Source organism: Salvelinus namaycush, unplaced genomic scaffold (assembly GCF_016432855.1).
Source record: "Salvelinus namaycush isolate Seneca unplaced genomic scaffold, SaNama_1.0 Scaffold671, whole genome shotgun sequence".
NCBI lineage: Eukaryota > Metazoa > Chordata > Actinopteri > Salmoniformes > Salmonidae > Salvelinus > Salvelinus namaycush.
In genome coordinates, this window is record NW_024061388.1 from 80,362 (window position 1) to 95,904 (window position 15,543).

Sequence of the window (15,543 nt, forward strand, 5' to 3'; positions counted from 1 at the left end):
AAGCACACACCATGCCTGGTAAAACATGGACTTATCCCCTCCCCTTATTTTGAGGGCTGAGGACATCTGACAAACTTTTATTTTGGAGTGTCCATTTAAAACTAGCTACTTTCTTTGACACAATTTGATCAGCTTACCTGATATGGTGGTTCCAAACTGGACCCTGACTAACAAAATGATGACAATAATCTGGGTCACCTACACAAAAGATTAGGAAATGTCATTTGTGTCATTCATTATTAGTTAGCTACAGAACGAAATGTGTTTTCACATGCCAAAATCTAGGTTTAGGACACATTGGGAGTCTGTACCTACACAGAGGGCTTCCTTTAGCCAGTAATAACAGGCGTTCGTCCGATAATAAAAATAAAAAAAAGCCAATAAATAAAAGTGGCACCGTACAATTGTCCAGGAGAAGAAAAAATCTAATTTCTAAATTTGCCTATTAGCTTTTTAGCCTATTCATTGATGGATTCACCAGTCTACGTACATACATTTGACTGATCATGCTTAATTTGCATAATTTTGTGGAATTAAATTGGTGCATGTGTACACTATATTCCTTATGTATCTTTTTTTTATCACACACATACAGAGCCATTGAGTGGAAAATATGTCAGACTCTGCAAGAGCTACTGCTGCAGCATCTTGCTGTGCTTTCAAGACAACTGGGAACTCAGAAAAATATGAGGTCATTTCACGACGTCAGTGATCTTCAGGTCGTAAAGTCAGTGCTCTACAGGCCCCAGTTGGATGACGTTCAATTTTTTTTTTCCCAGGCAGGCTTCATCAACGCGTCAAACATCACTTTGCAACGAGCTGGAGGCTCATTTTTAAAAACATTTATTTTGAACATGTATCATGTATTTTGAAAACATACTTAACTGTTTAAAACCAGAACGTTTTAATACATTTTACGAGGCATGTTTTACCTTGCTTCAGATTAGCCTATTAGATCTCCTCTTTCTACATTTCTAACGGATATTTTCATCTGTCACGTGAAACCGCTTGACTGTGCAGTGCCCTCTCGACAATGGTGTTTTCCCGCCAATTGCATTATGGAACGAACATTCCTGCGTAGCCTACTTACTGCCCTGTGTGCATTACTGCGCTTATAATCTTAAGAAATAATAGTTTATCAAAGCTAAGCTAAATGTTCTGATCTGTTGCATCAGACTCATTGCTTTTTAACGTCTTTGTTTTATGTAGCCTAGGCCTTCTGGCCTACTGGTTGAATTTGGGATCTATCTTCCCACAAATGTCCAGACTCTGGAATAGACGATCTTTCTCGACAAGCTGACCAATATAATAGGTAGCCTAAACTTTTCTACTATAGTAGATTCACATAGGATAGTGATTTTGCTGTTCATTAACTTACTCATTTTGTTGGCTGAGGAAAAGTAAATGTCGACAGTTATTCTAACATGTTCAAAGTGCACATCAGAATTTGGTAAGAAGGACAGCACGTCTTTAAATTCTGGACATGCATGTTCTGTTAACCTGTTTGGCGTGCAAGCCCGACGTCGGTACACTTATGACAACAGCCACTTCAAGTGCAGGGCGCGAAATTCAAAAGATATTTTTTTTAAATATTTAACTTTCACACATTAACAAGTCCAATACAGCATATGAAAGGTACACATCTCGTGAATCCAGCCAACATGTCCGATTTTTAAAATGTTTTACAGGGAAGACAAAATATGTAAATCTATTAGCTAACCACGTTAGCAAAAGACTCCACTTTTATTACTCCATCAGTTTTTGACTCCATCAGTAGCTATCACAAATTCGGCCAAATAAAGATATAAATAGCCACTAACCAAGAAACAACCTCATCAGATGACAGTCTGATAACATATTTATTGTATAGCATATGTTTTTTTCGAAAAATGTGCATATTTCAGGTATAAATCATAGTTTACATTGCAGCTACATTCAGAAATTGCACCGAAAGCAGCCATAATATTTACAGACACCAACGTCAAATACCTAATTACTCATCATAAAACATTTCTGAAAAATACATAGTGTACAGCAAATGAAAGACAGGCATCTTGTGATGCCAGACAATATTTCCGATTTATTAAGTGTTTTACAGCGAAAACAAAATGTTGCGTTATATTAGCTTAGCACAATAGCCAGAAACACTTGGGCGCCGGCGACTACGACAGATATATGAAATAACATCATAAATTGGGTCTTACTTTTGCTGATCTTTCATCAGAATGTTGAACAAGGTGTCCTTTGTCCAGATGAGTCGTTGTTTGGATTCAGAATGGCAACTTTCTCTCTCCATTTAGCAAGCGCGCTAGCCGGGTTGCACGGATCTCTCCATGTAAACAAACGGAAGAGAACGGAACACGGCAAAACTCCCGAAAAAATGTCAATAATCTGATGAAACTATATTGAAAAAACATACTTTACGATGATATGGTGACATGTATCAAATAAAATCAAAGCCGGAAATAATAGTCGCCTATAACGTCAGCAAAACAAAAGGCAACCCCACTGTCCAAATCGCGTTCTTCAGAGTACCGGAACTGGGGTACACGTCATTCCAAGAGGATTTATTCCATCCCAGATCGAGATAATCACCTCATTTCTTCTCTCACAGCCTTCTTGACACCCAGAGGAAGGTGTATGACGTGCATGTATACTAATAGGTCTTGTGCCCATGTATAGGCATGAAGAAGAACAGAGCATTGATTTCAGACGTTCCACTTCCTGGTCAGGAAAAGTGCTGCAGAATGAGTTCTGTTTCACTCAGAGAAATAATTCAAACGGTTTTAGAAACTAGAGAGTGTTTTCTATCCAATAGTAATAATAATATGCATATTGTACGAGCAAGAATTGAGTACGAGGCCGTTTGAAATGGACACATTTTATCAGGCTACTCAATACTGCCCCTTGCAGCCATAAGAAGTTATTAATGAATTACCATGATATCCCAAATGTGATTTCTGTCATTCTGAGAACTGTGGGCCGATGTGGACGCCCTAATCAGGTTATGAACCTGATGCATATGAGTCCGGTAAATGAAAATATTGCCGGTCAAATGTTCTGCGCCGCATTTTCCTAACATAAACCCTGCTACAGACTCGCGATGTTGTGTCCCAAACTAACGTTAAGCAAGCAAAATGTTATGTTATGTTTCAGTCAACTAGCTAAACATTTACAACTTTTTGTATATATATTTTGCGACACTAGATGATTGACTAGTAAGCCTTCAGGGTTGTTACTAGCTACCGACTGCTAACACGGAATTCTGGGATTTGTAGTGCAGACAAACTACAACCAGAGATATTAGCAAAAATAGAATAATGAGCCAGATTCAGTTTCTACAGGAAGCTCAGGGACCGGCAGTGGTAATTTACTCATCGATTAAAAATGTAATCTCAATACAGTTTTCTGTTCCCAAAACTAGAATATGTTACGAACAGAGTAGATTAAGTTATGTAGACTTTACCTTTTTAGAAACTGTAGGAGTTATTGTTACATATGGAGGTAGATATCACACTATTAAACAATAGACAGGTGTACATTAGAAAATAGTATAAGAAGGCAGACATGAGTGCATTTGCCATTCTGGTAAATACAGGAAACCAAAGATTAGCAGATGGCCAAAGCCATACGTGCCTTGAAGTGCATTTATGGAAAGAGCAGGACACTATTATGAAGATAAAATAGAGAGGAAAGGCCATAAGTGCTTAGGGTAAAGGCCATAAGTGCTTAGGGTAAGATAGACATATATTAATTTTAGGAGACAAGAGGGTCCTGCCTCCATTATAATCTAATCAAGAGCGGATACAGGCGTTATTGGGCGTAAACAAGCAGGAAGCCTGAAATGAAGGATAATGGTGGCAGATGACCTAAGAGAAGTAATTTAATTAATGTATGTAATGATCTCATGTGTGTGTATTGGTATAAAGAGAGAGCCAGTGCTCTGGGAAGCTTGTGATACATTGTATTAAAAGTCTTTATTGATTTTACAAGTTCTTATACGAGTGTTATATTTCTGAGACGATTATCCACGACATATTTGGCGAGCTTAGCCAGGAGGGACAGGGACTACGGAATGGCGTTCGGGGCTGGTGATAGTTTCTTTGGACAATCTTGCAAACAATGTGGCCACAACTATAAAAAGGTAAGCTTGTTCTTACATAGTTGAAATGTTTGTATGGATTGCTTCAGAGATCCTGTCTCAGCGAGAAGGGCGCCACGTAAGTCTCTCTTTCAAATTTCCTAAAAAGAAACCAGTAAATACTAAAGAACTTTTGAATTCAATGAATTTGCATGTATGTGTAATTTGGGGAATTGTATTAAATATAAATGTATGCGCATGTGTAGAAACTTAGTGATTAGAAGCTGTGAACTTTGCGGGTGTCAGGCGTTTAGCGGAGCGGGCATGCACTCGTTCTGATCGGACCGTTCGAATGTATGGCTTAAATGATGCGGTTGTTTGCGCCATCTGGCTGAGATGCCTGGCTATAATGTGGGACAGCCCATACGGTCAAAACAGATAATGTAGGTCGAAAATCCTGTAATACCTCTTCAATAAAATTAGTAGAAGGAACGCTTGGACAGGTTACTTATGGATGTGGCTCTAAAAAGAGAGAGCTGCATAAATAAGTAGTTAGGAAGCCACGATACCGCCCTTTAAAAAGGAACATTTTAGAAAGGGGTCTGCTTGGGTGGGATATTCACGGCAGGAGGGTCTGTGGGTGAATATTTAGGACGCAGGAAGAACGCTGGCCTGATTGTGCGGGGTTCAACTGCAAAAGAAATCCTGCGGATAAGAAATGCTCCGTCTAGCTAAACGGGGGTGGAAAATCGGTAGGTCACGCCACGATATTGCTCTAATACGGAATAGAGATCAGTATTGGGTGGGTGAATAGGATATGAAGACAGGCTGGCCCGATTAGGTAGTAGTCTCGTCATATCGTAAAAATCCCATAAGTATAATTCCGGTTTATGTTGAGGAAGTGAATTAAATTAGTAGGAATAACTATGGGTTGTTTTAAGTAAAAACGAAGAGTATGCGTGAATAAGATGAATGAGAATTCTTTGTGATGAATGAGCAGATTAGGAAAAAATTGGAAAATAGTGTGTGTGTGTCTGTGACCAACTGCTGGTAGGAAGAGGAATGCGCAAGCCTCTCTGACAGTTAACTGAGTGTAATTTGAGAAGGAGAGTGCATTTAACTCTCACAGGGAAGAGGAACAGCAAGAGATCAGCTGCTCTGTACCCACAGAGACTGCAGTCTAAAAATAGCCTGAAGGACAGAGAGGGGTGTAAAAATACTGAGGCTTGTTTCACTAAAACCATGAATCAGGAATTATATAGTAAAATAAGTTAAATGACAATGGAAAGAAAGTGTAGACATTATAACTAGCTAAATTATAAGGAAACATTTATTAAATTGGATTTAATACACTGAATAAAGTTAAAGTGATAAAATAAGCAAATTAATAAAATGAATAAATAATTATATCTGTAAAGGAAAAAACACAGAGATATTTGAAGTACTGTACTAGAATAAGACATTAAGTCATCTGTAGTATTCAGAAATAATGTCTGTACTATATATAGAGTAGGCTTTGATAGGAGAAATTAAGTGATGTGACAAATTGAATTATTATCTGGGAAAGGGGATTAGCTCTACCTTGGAAAAGTAGTAAATAAAAGGTGTATAACAGAAGTGGAGTATTTAGGAAAAATAAATAGTGGCATGAAAACAAAAGGACTGTTTCTCCCTAGCATAGAGAGATGAGGGATTTAAAAAAGCCATGGAGTCATTGAAAGAAGCGCACCTTAGTTCTACCGAATTCGGATTGAATATGAAAAAACTGGAAAATGGAGGACGCCATTACCCGGTAACATTATATAATCAGAAAATACATTACGATGAATGACAAATATGGTTCCGCTCGTCCTCGCAGACGTGCGGGTGATTAGCAGAACTATTGACAATATCTAAGAACCAATAAGAAAATAGCTCCCTGTTTTGCATATGGTGATATCGCGTATGGGGAAAATGAGTGTACGGTGACACTGGAACTTAGTGCGGTAGCAGGAAATGCCGCTATACAAGAGTTTGTATCCTTGTCAAAATAACAAACAACTAATCGGTTTGAGGTTAGTAAGAATGGAATTTTCACTTGGCGGTGTATAGTCTCTGATCGAACAATGAGTGGTTCATAGAGATTACAGTTTATATGTGGTCAAGAAGAAGTATTAGATCACGTTTGATTTGACATCTAGTAGAGTACAGATGGAATTTTAATTGTTAGACATTCTATACCGTCATTCTCTGAAACTGTTAAGACGCTTATAGAATAAAATCTATGTATAAGTAATACTATTGGTTTGCTGATTAAAAGGTAACATTGTGAATATTAACGATATGGGTTTAATCTTCTCTGGTCAAAATGTCATTGGAGACTGCATTACTGTGGAAAACAGTTAGTTAAAGTCAGCCGCTTTAAAAATAAAAAATATCTGGATAAGGCTAAAAATGGAGTTCTGGATAAGTGAGTCCAGTCCCTTTGTGTTCTTGGCCTATGGTTCACTAGTAAGTACACCATGTACCGGGAATGAATATGCATTAGTGGATATATTGGAAGGGTTTTTTCCAATTCAGTTTCAAATTGGGTATGCAGAAGGATGGAAATGTTTTTTGAAAAATGTATTTAAGTTGTTTCTAAAGAAAGGGGAGCGGAACATTTTTAATGGTGTCAAAATGCCCTGAATCCTAAGAATTTCCTGTGAAAGACTGATCACCTTCACTAGCAATTGTTGGAACAGGTGGGATTTAATTATAAAATGATTAAGAAACACCAGTTTCTATTCAAAGTGTATAATTACTTTGAAAATCTATTATTTCCCTGGGGAAATTATGAAGAGTTGTACTCTTAAATTGACTAAGGTATTCAAATAGGTTTATTTTTTGATATAACATGGGTTCATAGGTAAAATTATCAGTTCCCTGGGGTTATGGTCTTTGGGTAAATACACAAATGTGCTTTGTTCATTCTGCATATAAAAAGTGATGAAAGTTACTCCAAAGGGTTTATTGGAGTGTGGGTCTCTGAGGGTTATGTTGATAACTACATAATCTGTAATTCGTCTGAGAGATCACCAGTAGAATAAGGGAGTTATCATGGAAGGTGACGTCAGAATGCTTTAAGGCATGGGAGAGAATATCACCACAACAAGTGGGTGTGGAGCTCAAACCCACCCTAACCGACTGAATAGTGAGGGACAACTGTGTCTGATGACCTGTGAACTGTATCTAAAAATAGACATGCTGAAATGATATGGGCCAGGGAGAAGAAAGACTAAAAGGAATTGGGGTACTGACCTTTTATTACCAGGCCACTCATGAGAGAAAAACTGAGACAAAAGGGCTATTTGGAAAATAGATATTACTGGTAATGAAAGTGTTTAGTATAAATGTTAATTATTAAAGGGATGATGTGTATTGAATAGATAAGGTCAAATTTGAGTTAAAGTAAACACTAAGGACTGTTATCCTGAATATTGGGTTGGAAAATGTATTTTAAAAAGAACGGTTTAGTTATTTGGAGATAGAACTGTTTAAATTTAATAGGCCTAGGGAAGCTCTGGAAACTAATCCTGAGACAAGGTGGTTGACAAAACTTACAGAATATTAGATTAAAGGTTTTTTGTTTCTTTTGTTTTATAATGCCATTGGAATTGTAATGATAAAATGTAATAATATAAGTAATTGAATAAAAAGGTAGTCTGTTGTGCGATGATACCCATGGATGAAGAAGAAAGAGACCAACAATAACATTGGCATAGAATGAAACGGATGGACGTGTTCCCCAGGTTTTAATTACATTACAAATAGTGGTAATTTATTGCAAATGAGCAGTTATTATAATTTATTTTTCTCTTTTTCTCGTTTGGTCAATTTATTTTTGTTTTGAGGAACATAGGGTTGTGTATATGTTCCTGAGGAGGGAATGATATAAAATTGATTAAAATTGATTTGAGAATGTTTTAAGTATGTATCAAACAATGGCTGTTATGGGTTAGAAAAACTGACTACATTGGAGATATGAGGGGGCTCATAAATGAAGGTTATGGTAGTGAAGGGGTGTTATTTCTAGAAACTATGTATATTTTTAGAGGAGATAACTCACAGAAAAGGAAAGATAGCTGGCTGTGTAAAATATAGGGACAATTCTAAAGTAAATAGAACAATTCACATACCTAAATTATAGTAAAAGTAATAAGTGGTGACATTTTGAACACTAGAGCAAAAGTTTAAGAAACTTATGACTTAGTTTTGTTAGGATTGGATATTCTTTCAACTGGAAGACACTTGACTGATTACATGTTATTTTACAGCAGTTGCTGTAGGGACCATCATTTGACTATCATTATGAATATTTCTGTGGCAGGAGGCCAGGTATTTGAGGCAGAATGTTTACATAGGGCTGTTATTTAAAAATTAAGATTTAGTGATCTTGCTATAAGAAGAAAGTCTGTTGTCAGGAAATAACCCATGTGTTAGTGTGTATGTCCTCAGGAAAAAACAGCCAGAAATGGAAGGGCTTGGGCTGAATTCTGGAGACTGAGTGTACATCAAGATACACCAGGCTGGGGGTATACTTCTTACAACACTGCAGTGGTAAAGATCTTCATGTCTCTCTTTGATGGGTGCATAAGTCTCACGAGAAGTGAGGTCCAGCTGAATAATGGGTGAGCTTGAAAACACCATGACAGAGGACGTGGAACGAGAGAGAGAGAGAGAGAGAGAGAGAGAGAGACTAGATTCCACTATAGACATACTGGGTTGAGTTTGGGGGATACTTGTTTTATTTTTTTAATGCATCATGTGAAAAATAATAGATGATAGGATATTGTACTCTAAACAAACATGTTAAAGGCATTGATGTGAAAGCATATACAGTGTTGAATTACGTCAAGAAGAGATAATGTTGATTAAGGTTATGCACATGATTATCAGTTGAAATGGAGCAGATGGGAAACTAAGTAAAAAATGACATGACTTGGGAACACCTCTCAGAACCTGGGGCCGAAAGGGGAAGACTGGGTGGAAGCATGAGGAAGCTTTTTAGGGCTTTTATTTTTGTGGAGTCCAGCAGAAAAGTATCCTGGAGGCATAGACAGGTAAAGAGAGAGTGGGAATTGTCATGGTCTCAGATTTCAGTTTTCATGAATATATTTATGCATAACACATAACATTGTCAATGCTGTTATGTTTTGTCTTTTGCTTTCCAAGTCTTATGTTTAGGAAACCAGAAGGAGAGGAGTTCGCCAGCTTCAGCTGGAATGTCAGTTTGTTGTGTGATGAGTGATGGAAGTAAGAGGATGTATTGTGTAATCATAGAACAGAGGCCATAAGTCTCTAAGTCTGAATGCCTCACAGAAAGAAGGCAGAAACCTGAACCAGGACGAGAGGTTCCGCGTCTGATGATCCAAGGGGACCAGAAGGACCTCTCCCAGTGACACCAGGAGATCTAGTCTATGTTCGAGTGTTCCGAAGGAAGTGGGATCAACCGAGGAGAGAAGGACCCTATGAGGTGGCCAAAGCAACAAGAACGGCCGTCCAAGTGAAAGGAAGCCAGACGTGGTACCATCTGAACCACTGCACCTGAGTCCCAACAGAGAGAAGGACACAACCATATAGAGATGAGGACACAGAGGATGCTGATTCACCAGGAGGGAACCCGGAGGGAGCAGGAGCAGCGGAAGCGATCGAGACGCCAGGGAGGAGCCAAGAAAACAGCAAATCAAGTGAAAGCCAAAATGTGACAAGTGCACCGACTAATGCACCCAGAAGAGGAGGAGAGGCCTCACAAGGAACAGAATGAGAACATCTCTTCCCTAAAATTGAAACCCTTCCAGATGGAAGCCAGTCCGGCCTGAGGAGGGAGCCTCAGGGGAAGAAAGAGGAAGAGAAACCTCACGAGAAACAGAAGGGGATTTCCCCACAATTGACTTTTCAACTCTTGAAGGGTCTCCTTTACAGACAATTGAAGTTAGAACAACAACAGAATAATGACATTGACATAACAGAAGTAACAGTGAGTGCTAGTTTAGAAACAACAGACTCATGCACAATCAAGATGTATGGTGGAAGCAGGAAGAGAAGAGAGGAACCAGCCAAACAATCCAAAAAGACTGACAAGGTTAGAATCTCTGTTCCACCTCAACTCATAACAGAAGCAGGAGAACAGAAGTCTATCTCAATCATAAGGATCAAACCCTTACCGGAGATTGCACTCTGGATGGACACATCACCAAACAAAGGGAGAAGTCGTTTGGGACACGAAAGGATGTGACCTGACATTAATCAAAGAAAAAGACGAGTAGGTGCTCATTATGAACAAGATTGAACCAGTGGAAGGTGAAGACCTACCCCTGCACCTGAACAGGAAGAACCTGTGACAACGACAACAACAAGGGTGGCGGCTGCTGTGACGACCACAGTAGCTACCACTAAGATGACATCGACTGCCCTTACCAAGCAGACCACCGTACCCACAAAGCAACCTGAGACATCAGAGTCAGGAGAGTTTTTTAATGACATTTGGAACTTTCTGATAAACTCTAATGATCTACCTCAAGATAAGAACATTGTAAAAGCGACAGAACTAGATGTATCAGAATCAGAACCACTCAAGGACAGCACACGAGAAGAAGTAGTGAAGAACGAGTGGTACGAATGGGCTAAGTATATGGCAAACAAACACAGAATGGACAATTGTATTTTGTGTAGAAAATCACCTTTGTCTGATCTTTTAATAGTCTCTGAACCGGCATCATTTAAAAACTGTGTAAGTTGGAAAAATGACCATTGTACCAATAGAAAGTATTCTATTCCCTTGTGTGACATAGAATGTAGGATTACTCTGGGTAAGCACTAGGGGTAAAAATATGTTGAATGAGACCATGCTGGGAGACAATGATTGTGCTGCCTATAACATTAGAACTGAATTAAATGGACCTCAATTAGACAGAAGTACCGTGGTTAAAGGAAAATATGAATGTTTTTACAGACACCACACCGAAGGAATTGATGTAGGAAACACCACTGTAGAATGTGATACTATTTGGGTGTTAGAGAATGCGGGAGTTCGTAAAAGTAATGATAAAGGGTTGATTATGAATAGAAAAGGGTTGTGTGGTCACATAACTCAGGTTGCGCCATCTCTTACTATGTTGAAAAATCAAGACAGAGGTATTGCTGATAGTTTCTGGATGTGTGGAAAAAACAAACTGTTGAATGTAGTGCCTGATGGATGGATTGGTCTTTGTGCCTTAGTTAAAGAAATTAAACAGGATACTATTATTAAATCACCCCATGATGACTATGTTAAACCTAGAGTTAAAAGGGCTTATGAGAAGGATCCTGAGGTATACCTTGATGCAATTGGACAGCTTAGAGGTGTACCTCGGGATTTCAAGGCCAGAGATGAGGTTAAATCAGGATTTGAATCTATATTCTTGTGGATAACACCAAATAAGAACTTAGAGTGGATTCATTAACTATACTGACTCGGCTCTAACGGCGTTGGGGGAACAGGTACAGGCTACCAGTAAAATGACATGGCAAAATAGACAGGCTCTCAATTGGCTCTTAGCGGAGAAGGGTGGAGTTTGTGTCATGTTTGGGGATGACTGTTGCACCTTTATTCCCAATATTGCTATGGCCAAACTCAAAGGATTACGAGCAGAAGTAAAGGCTAATGCTGGTTTAGACTCTCATGTATGGGATTGGTTGGACCTAGCATTAGGAAAGTGGGGAGCCATGTTTGCTAGGATGGCCATCATGTTGGGAGGAGGGTTGTTGGCTTTGGGTATTGTATTTTGTTGTGTTTTACCCCTGGTAAAGTCAATTGTGGTTCAGACAACAGTTAAACAGATGTCTGTAAGGAGAGATGACCCTCCTGTGGTGATTGATCCTGTACCGGGAAGCCCAGGCAATTATACCAATAAGTATGGAAAGCCTTGCAATGCGGTTGGAGGACCTCTTGACTGCCCCTTTGGTAACCCTAACTATCTCTATGAAGTGATTGGGGGGGGTGGTCATGCGTGTCACGGCTCCCTGTATATGTTCAATTACCCAGTTCAGATGAATGTTTACTCATACATGTCCACAAAAAGTGTCATTTGCGTCACAAATGCAAGTGGTGTACAAAAATTAATGAGGATGGTCATTATCATCACCCAGAACCTTTTTTCTGTGCAAAGTGTCAAAGAGGAGATTGTCTTATTTGTAAGGATGAGGACTGTGCTCCTAGATAATGGGGTTTTAGCATATCTATTTTGCCTAATGCTTTGTGTTCTTTGTATGTTTGTTTGAATTTTTAGATATATATCGATGAACATATATATTTTCTTTTAATTAAAGTTAGTTTTGCCTTCTAAAAATAGGATCATGTTAAAGTATAATGGTTGATTATAAGTGTTTTTTATTAACTAGATCTTTCACTCCTATTTTATGTTATTAATTGGAGATGTTTGGTCTAGTTGGGTTTTGTAAGTGTATTATGTTTCAAATTGGATCTTTTATTCCTGTCTGTGTTTATGTATTGGAGATGTTTGGTCCAAGTGATTTGTAAGCTTTATTTTGATAATGTTTTAGTCAATTGTTGGTATTGATATCTACTCTCTATATGTCATTTTAGTGTAGTTTTTGAGGCTAATTACCCTCAAGAGGGGGGATTATGTAGGAGTTATTGTTACATATGGAGGTAGATATCACACTATTAAACAATAGACAGGTGTACATTAGAAAATAGTATAAGAAGGCAGACATGAGTGCATTTGCCATTCTGGTAAATACAGGAAAACAAAGATTAGCAGATGGCCAAAGCCATACGTGCCTTGAAGTGCATTTATGGAAAGAGCAGGACACTATTATGAAGATAAAATAGAGAGGAAAGGCCATAAGTGCTTAGGGTAAGATAGACATATATTAATTTTAGGAGACAAGAGGGTCCTGCCTCCATTATAATCTAATCAAGAGCGGATACAGGTGTTATTGGGTGTAAACAAGCAGGAAGCCTGAAATGAAGGATAATGGTGGCAGATGACCTAAGAGAAGTAATTGAATTAATGTATGTAATGATCTCATGTGTGTGTATTGGTATAAAGAGAGAGCCAGTGCTCTGGGAAGGGGTGTGATCTGCGGATCACCCCCTTGTGATACATTGTATTAAAAGTCTTTATTGATTTTACAAGTTCTTATACGAGTGTTATATTTCTGAGACGATTATCCACGACAAAACTTTGGTAAAAGTGCGTTGTTTAGATGCGCATTTCAGAGTAAGCGTTCCATAACGGAAAAACGCAAATGTATTCAAAAACGCCCCAATAGGATCTCACTATCTCGTGCTTGTCCTGCCGAATATGATTAATTTGCTTATTTTGTGAATGGGTGGAAGAAGGTCACCTAGCTGTTAGTGTTGGACTAGTAACCCAGCCGACAAGGTTGATTTGCCCTTGAGCAAGGCACTTAACCTTAATTTGCTCCAGGTGTGCTGTACTGCCATGGCAGACCCTATAAAGCACCACATTTCACTGTACATATCCTGTGCACGTGACAACAATTAAACATCTTATTTAAAATCTTTGATAAAGGCTAGAGTACCCACATGGACCTTTCTCCAACAGCTTCTGCTATAACTGCATCCCACATTTAATTTAAGTGCATGTTTCACTTTCAATCACTTCTAACCTGATAACACATATTTACTTTTCTATTTGTTTAATGTAATGTTAAGAATGTAGTCCTGACAAAATAGAAATATATCCAGAATGCACCCTAAGTTATAAAGATCTGTGTGAGTTGGTTAGGTGAGCATTATTCTCTTCCGCCCGACATTTCACTTGAACCATATTGAGCAGGAAAACAACAAGAACACTATTGTCCTTTCATGGAGTTGGGGAGATAGTCAAAACCACTTTCAAAAGTACTCATTCCTAAAATATGTCCTTGCTATATATAAAACACTTGTCTTATTATATTCTCAGAATCTATCTAAACCCCTACTCACTCTAGCCTGGTCCTATACTGCACGTGTCACAAAGAGTTGGTTAAAGAGCATTCAGCACGGGACCAGGCTACCACCCCACCAACCCAAGCCTTGTCCCATTTTGTATTATATGTGCTGTAGCCAACTCTTCCACACAGAGAGGAGTTGGCTACAGCACAAAAAGGCTAATCCTACCCCAACCCATCCGTTCTTATGCAATTCAAACAGCTAGGGTTCAGTGATCATATTCAGTTGTTATTGTGTCCATTGGTATAATCACAGAGGCCTTTCCCAGCCCTGTTTGGCAGTATGACAGTCAGTGCCTGTAGCCATCTCTCTATCAGTCTCCCTGAGAGGGTCCCTGCTACTGATCCAAAGAGTTCAGTTGGAGAGACGTTCTAGAATGCTTGATTTGATATGAAGTTCGTCATCTCATCAGACAAGGCCTGTATTCATGAAATATCTCAAAATAGGAGTTCTGATCTAGGATAAGTTTAGCCTTTTAGATCATTATGCATAAGATTACATATGGGGGGGTGGGCTGATCCTAGACCAGCACTCCTACTCTGAGATGCTTTATGAATACATGCTCTGGACTGCATATGTATAATTGGTCTCGTCGTCGTATCCAATCCCTCAGTTCTTCATCTAGTTTAGTCCTCTGCCTTGGCCTCCATCTCTCCATCCTCGTCATCTCCGTCCACCTCAGCGTTCTCTCTCTCCAGTTGCTCCAGCTGGCGGGCCAGCTCTGTCTCATCTATGTCGGTCACAACCTTCGCCTGGAGGGGAGGAAAACATATAAGACAATTAACACATGGACATTGAAAGCGCAATGTCCTGAACATTGTTGCTGTTTTTAATACTGTTTTAATGTGAGATCTCTGGCGAGTAAGACTTCCAAAGCATGTATTACATATGGCAGGAGTTACAATTTTCTGTTTTACATGAAACTTCTACCACCCCACCTTGGACTTTCCATTGTCCCCCTCTTCCTAATGTATTAAAATACAGCAAACATGATTTTTATGTAAAATCCTCCATCTGGATGTTAAACACTCCTCGCTTCTCCTCAATCTTCTCTTTGATGGCAGCCATGGCCTGGTTGAGGACAGAGAGACCCTCTGTGCGCTCCAGTGTGGTGGTGGTCATGACGTAGTGCGGCGGCGCTATCAGATTAATCTGTCAGAGACCCAAAGAGACACAATGTTGTGATGCATATAGCCTTTTCCCTGACACAGATCTTGGACTAAAAGTCACTTTCAGTGGATGCTTTTGTCTTTTTTAATAAAAAAATGTATGTATATACAGTACCAGTCAAGAGTTTGGACACACCTACTCATTCAAGGGTTTTTCTTTATTTTTAACATTTTCTACATTGTAGAATAATAGTGAAGATATCAAAACTATGAAATAACCAATATGGAATCAGCTAACCAAAAAATATATTTTATATTTGAGACTCTTCAAAGTAGCCATCCTTTGCCTTGATGACAGCTTCGCACACCAT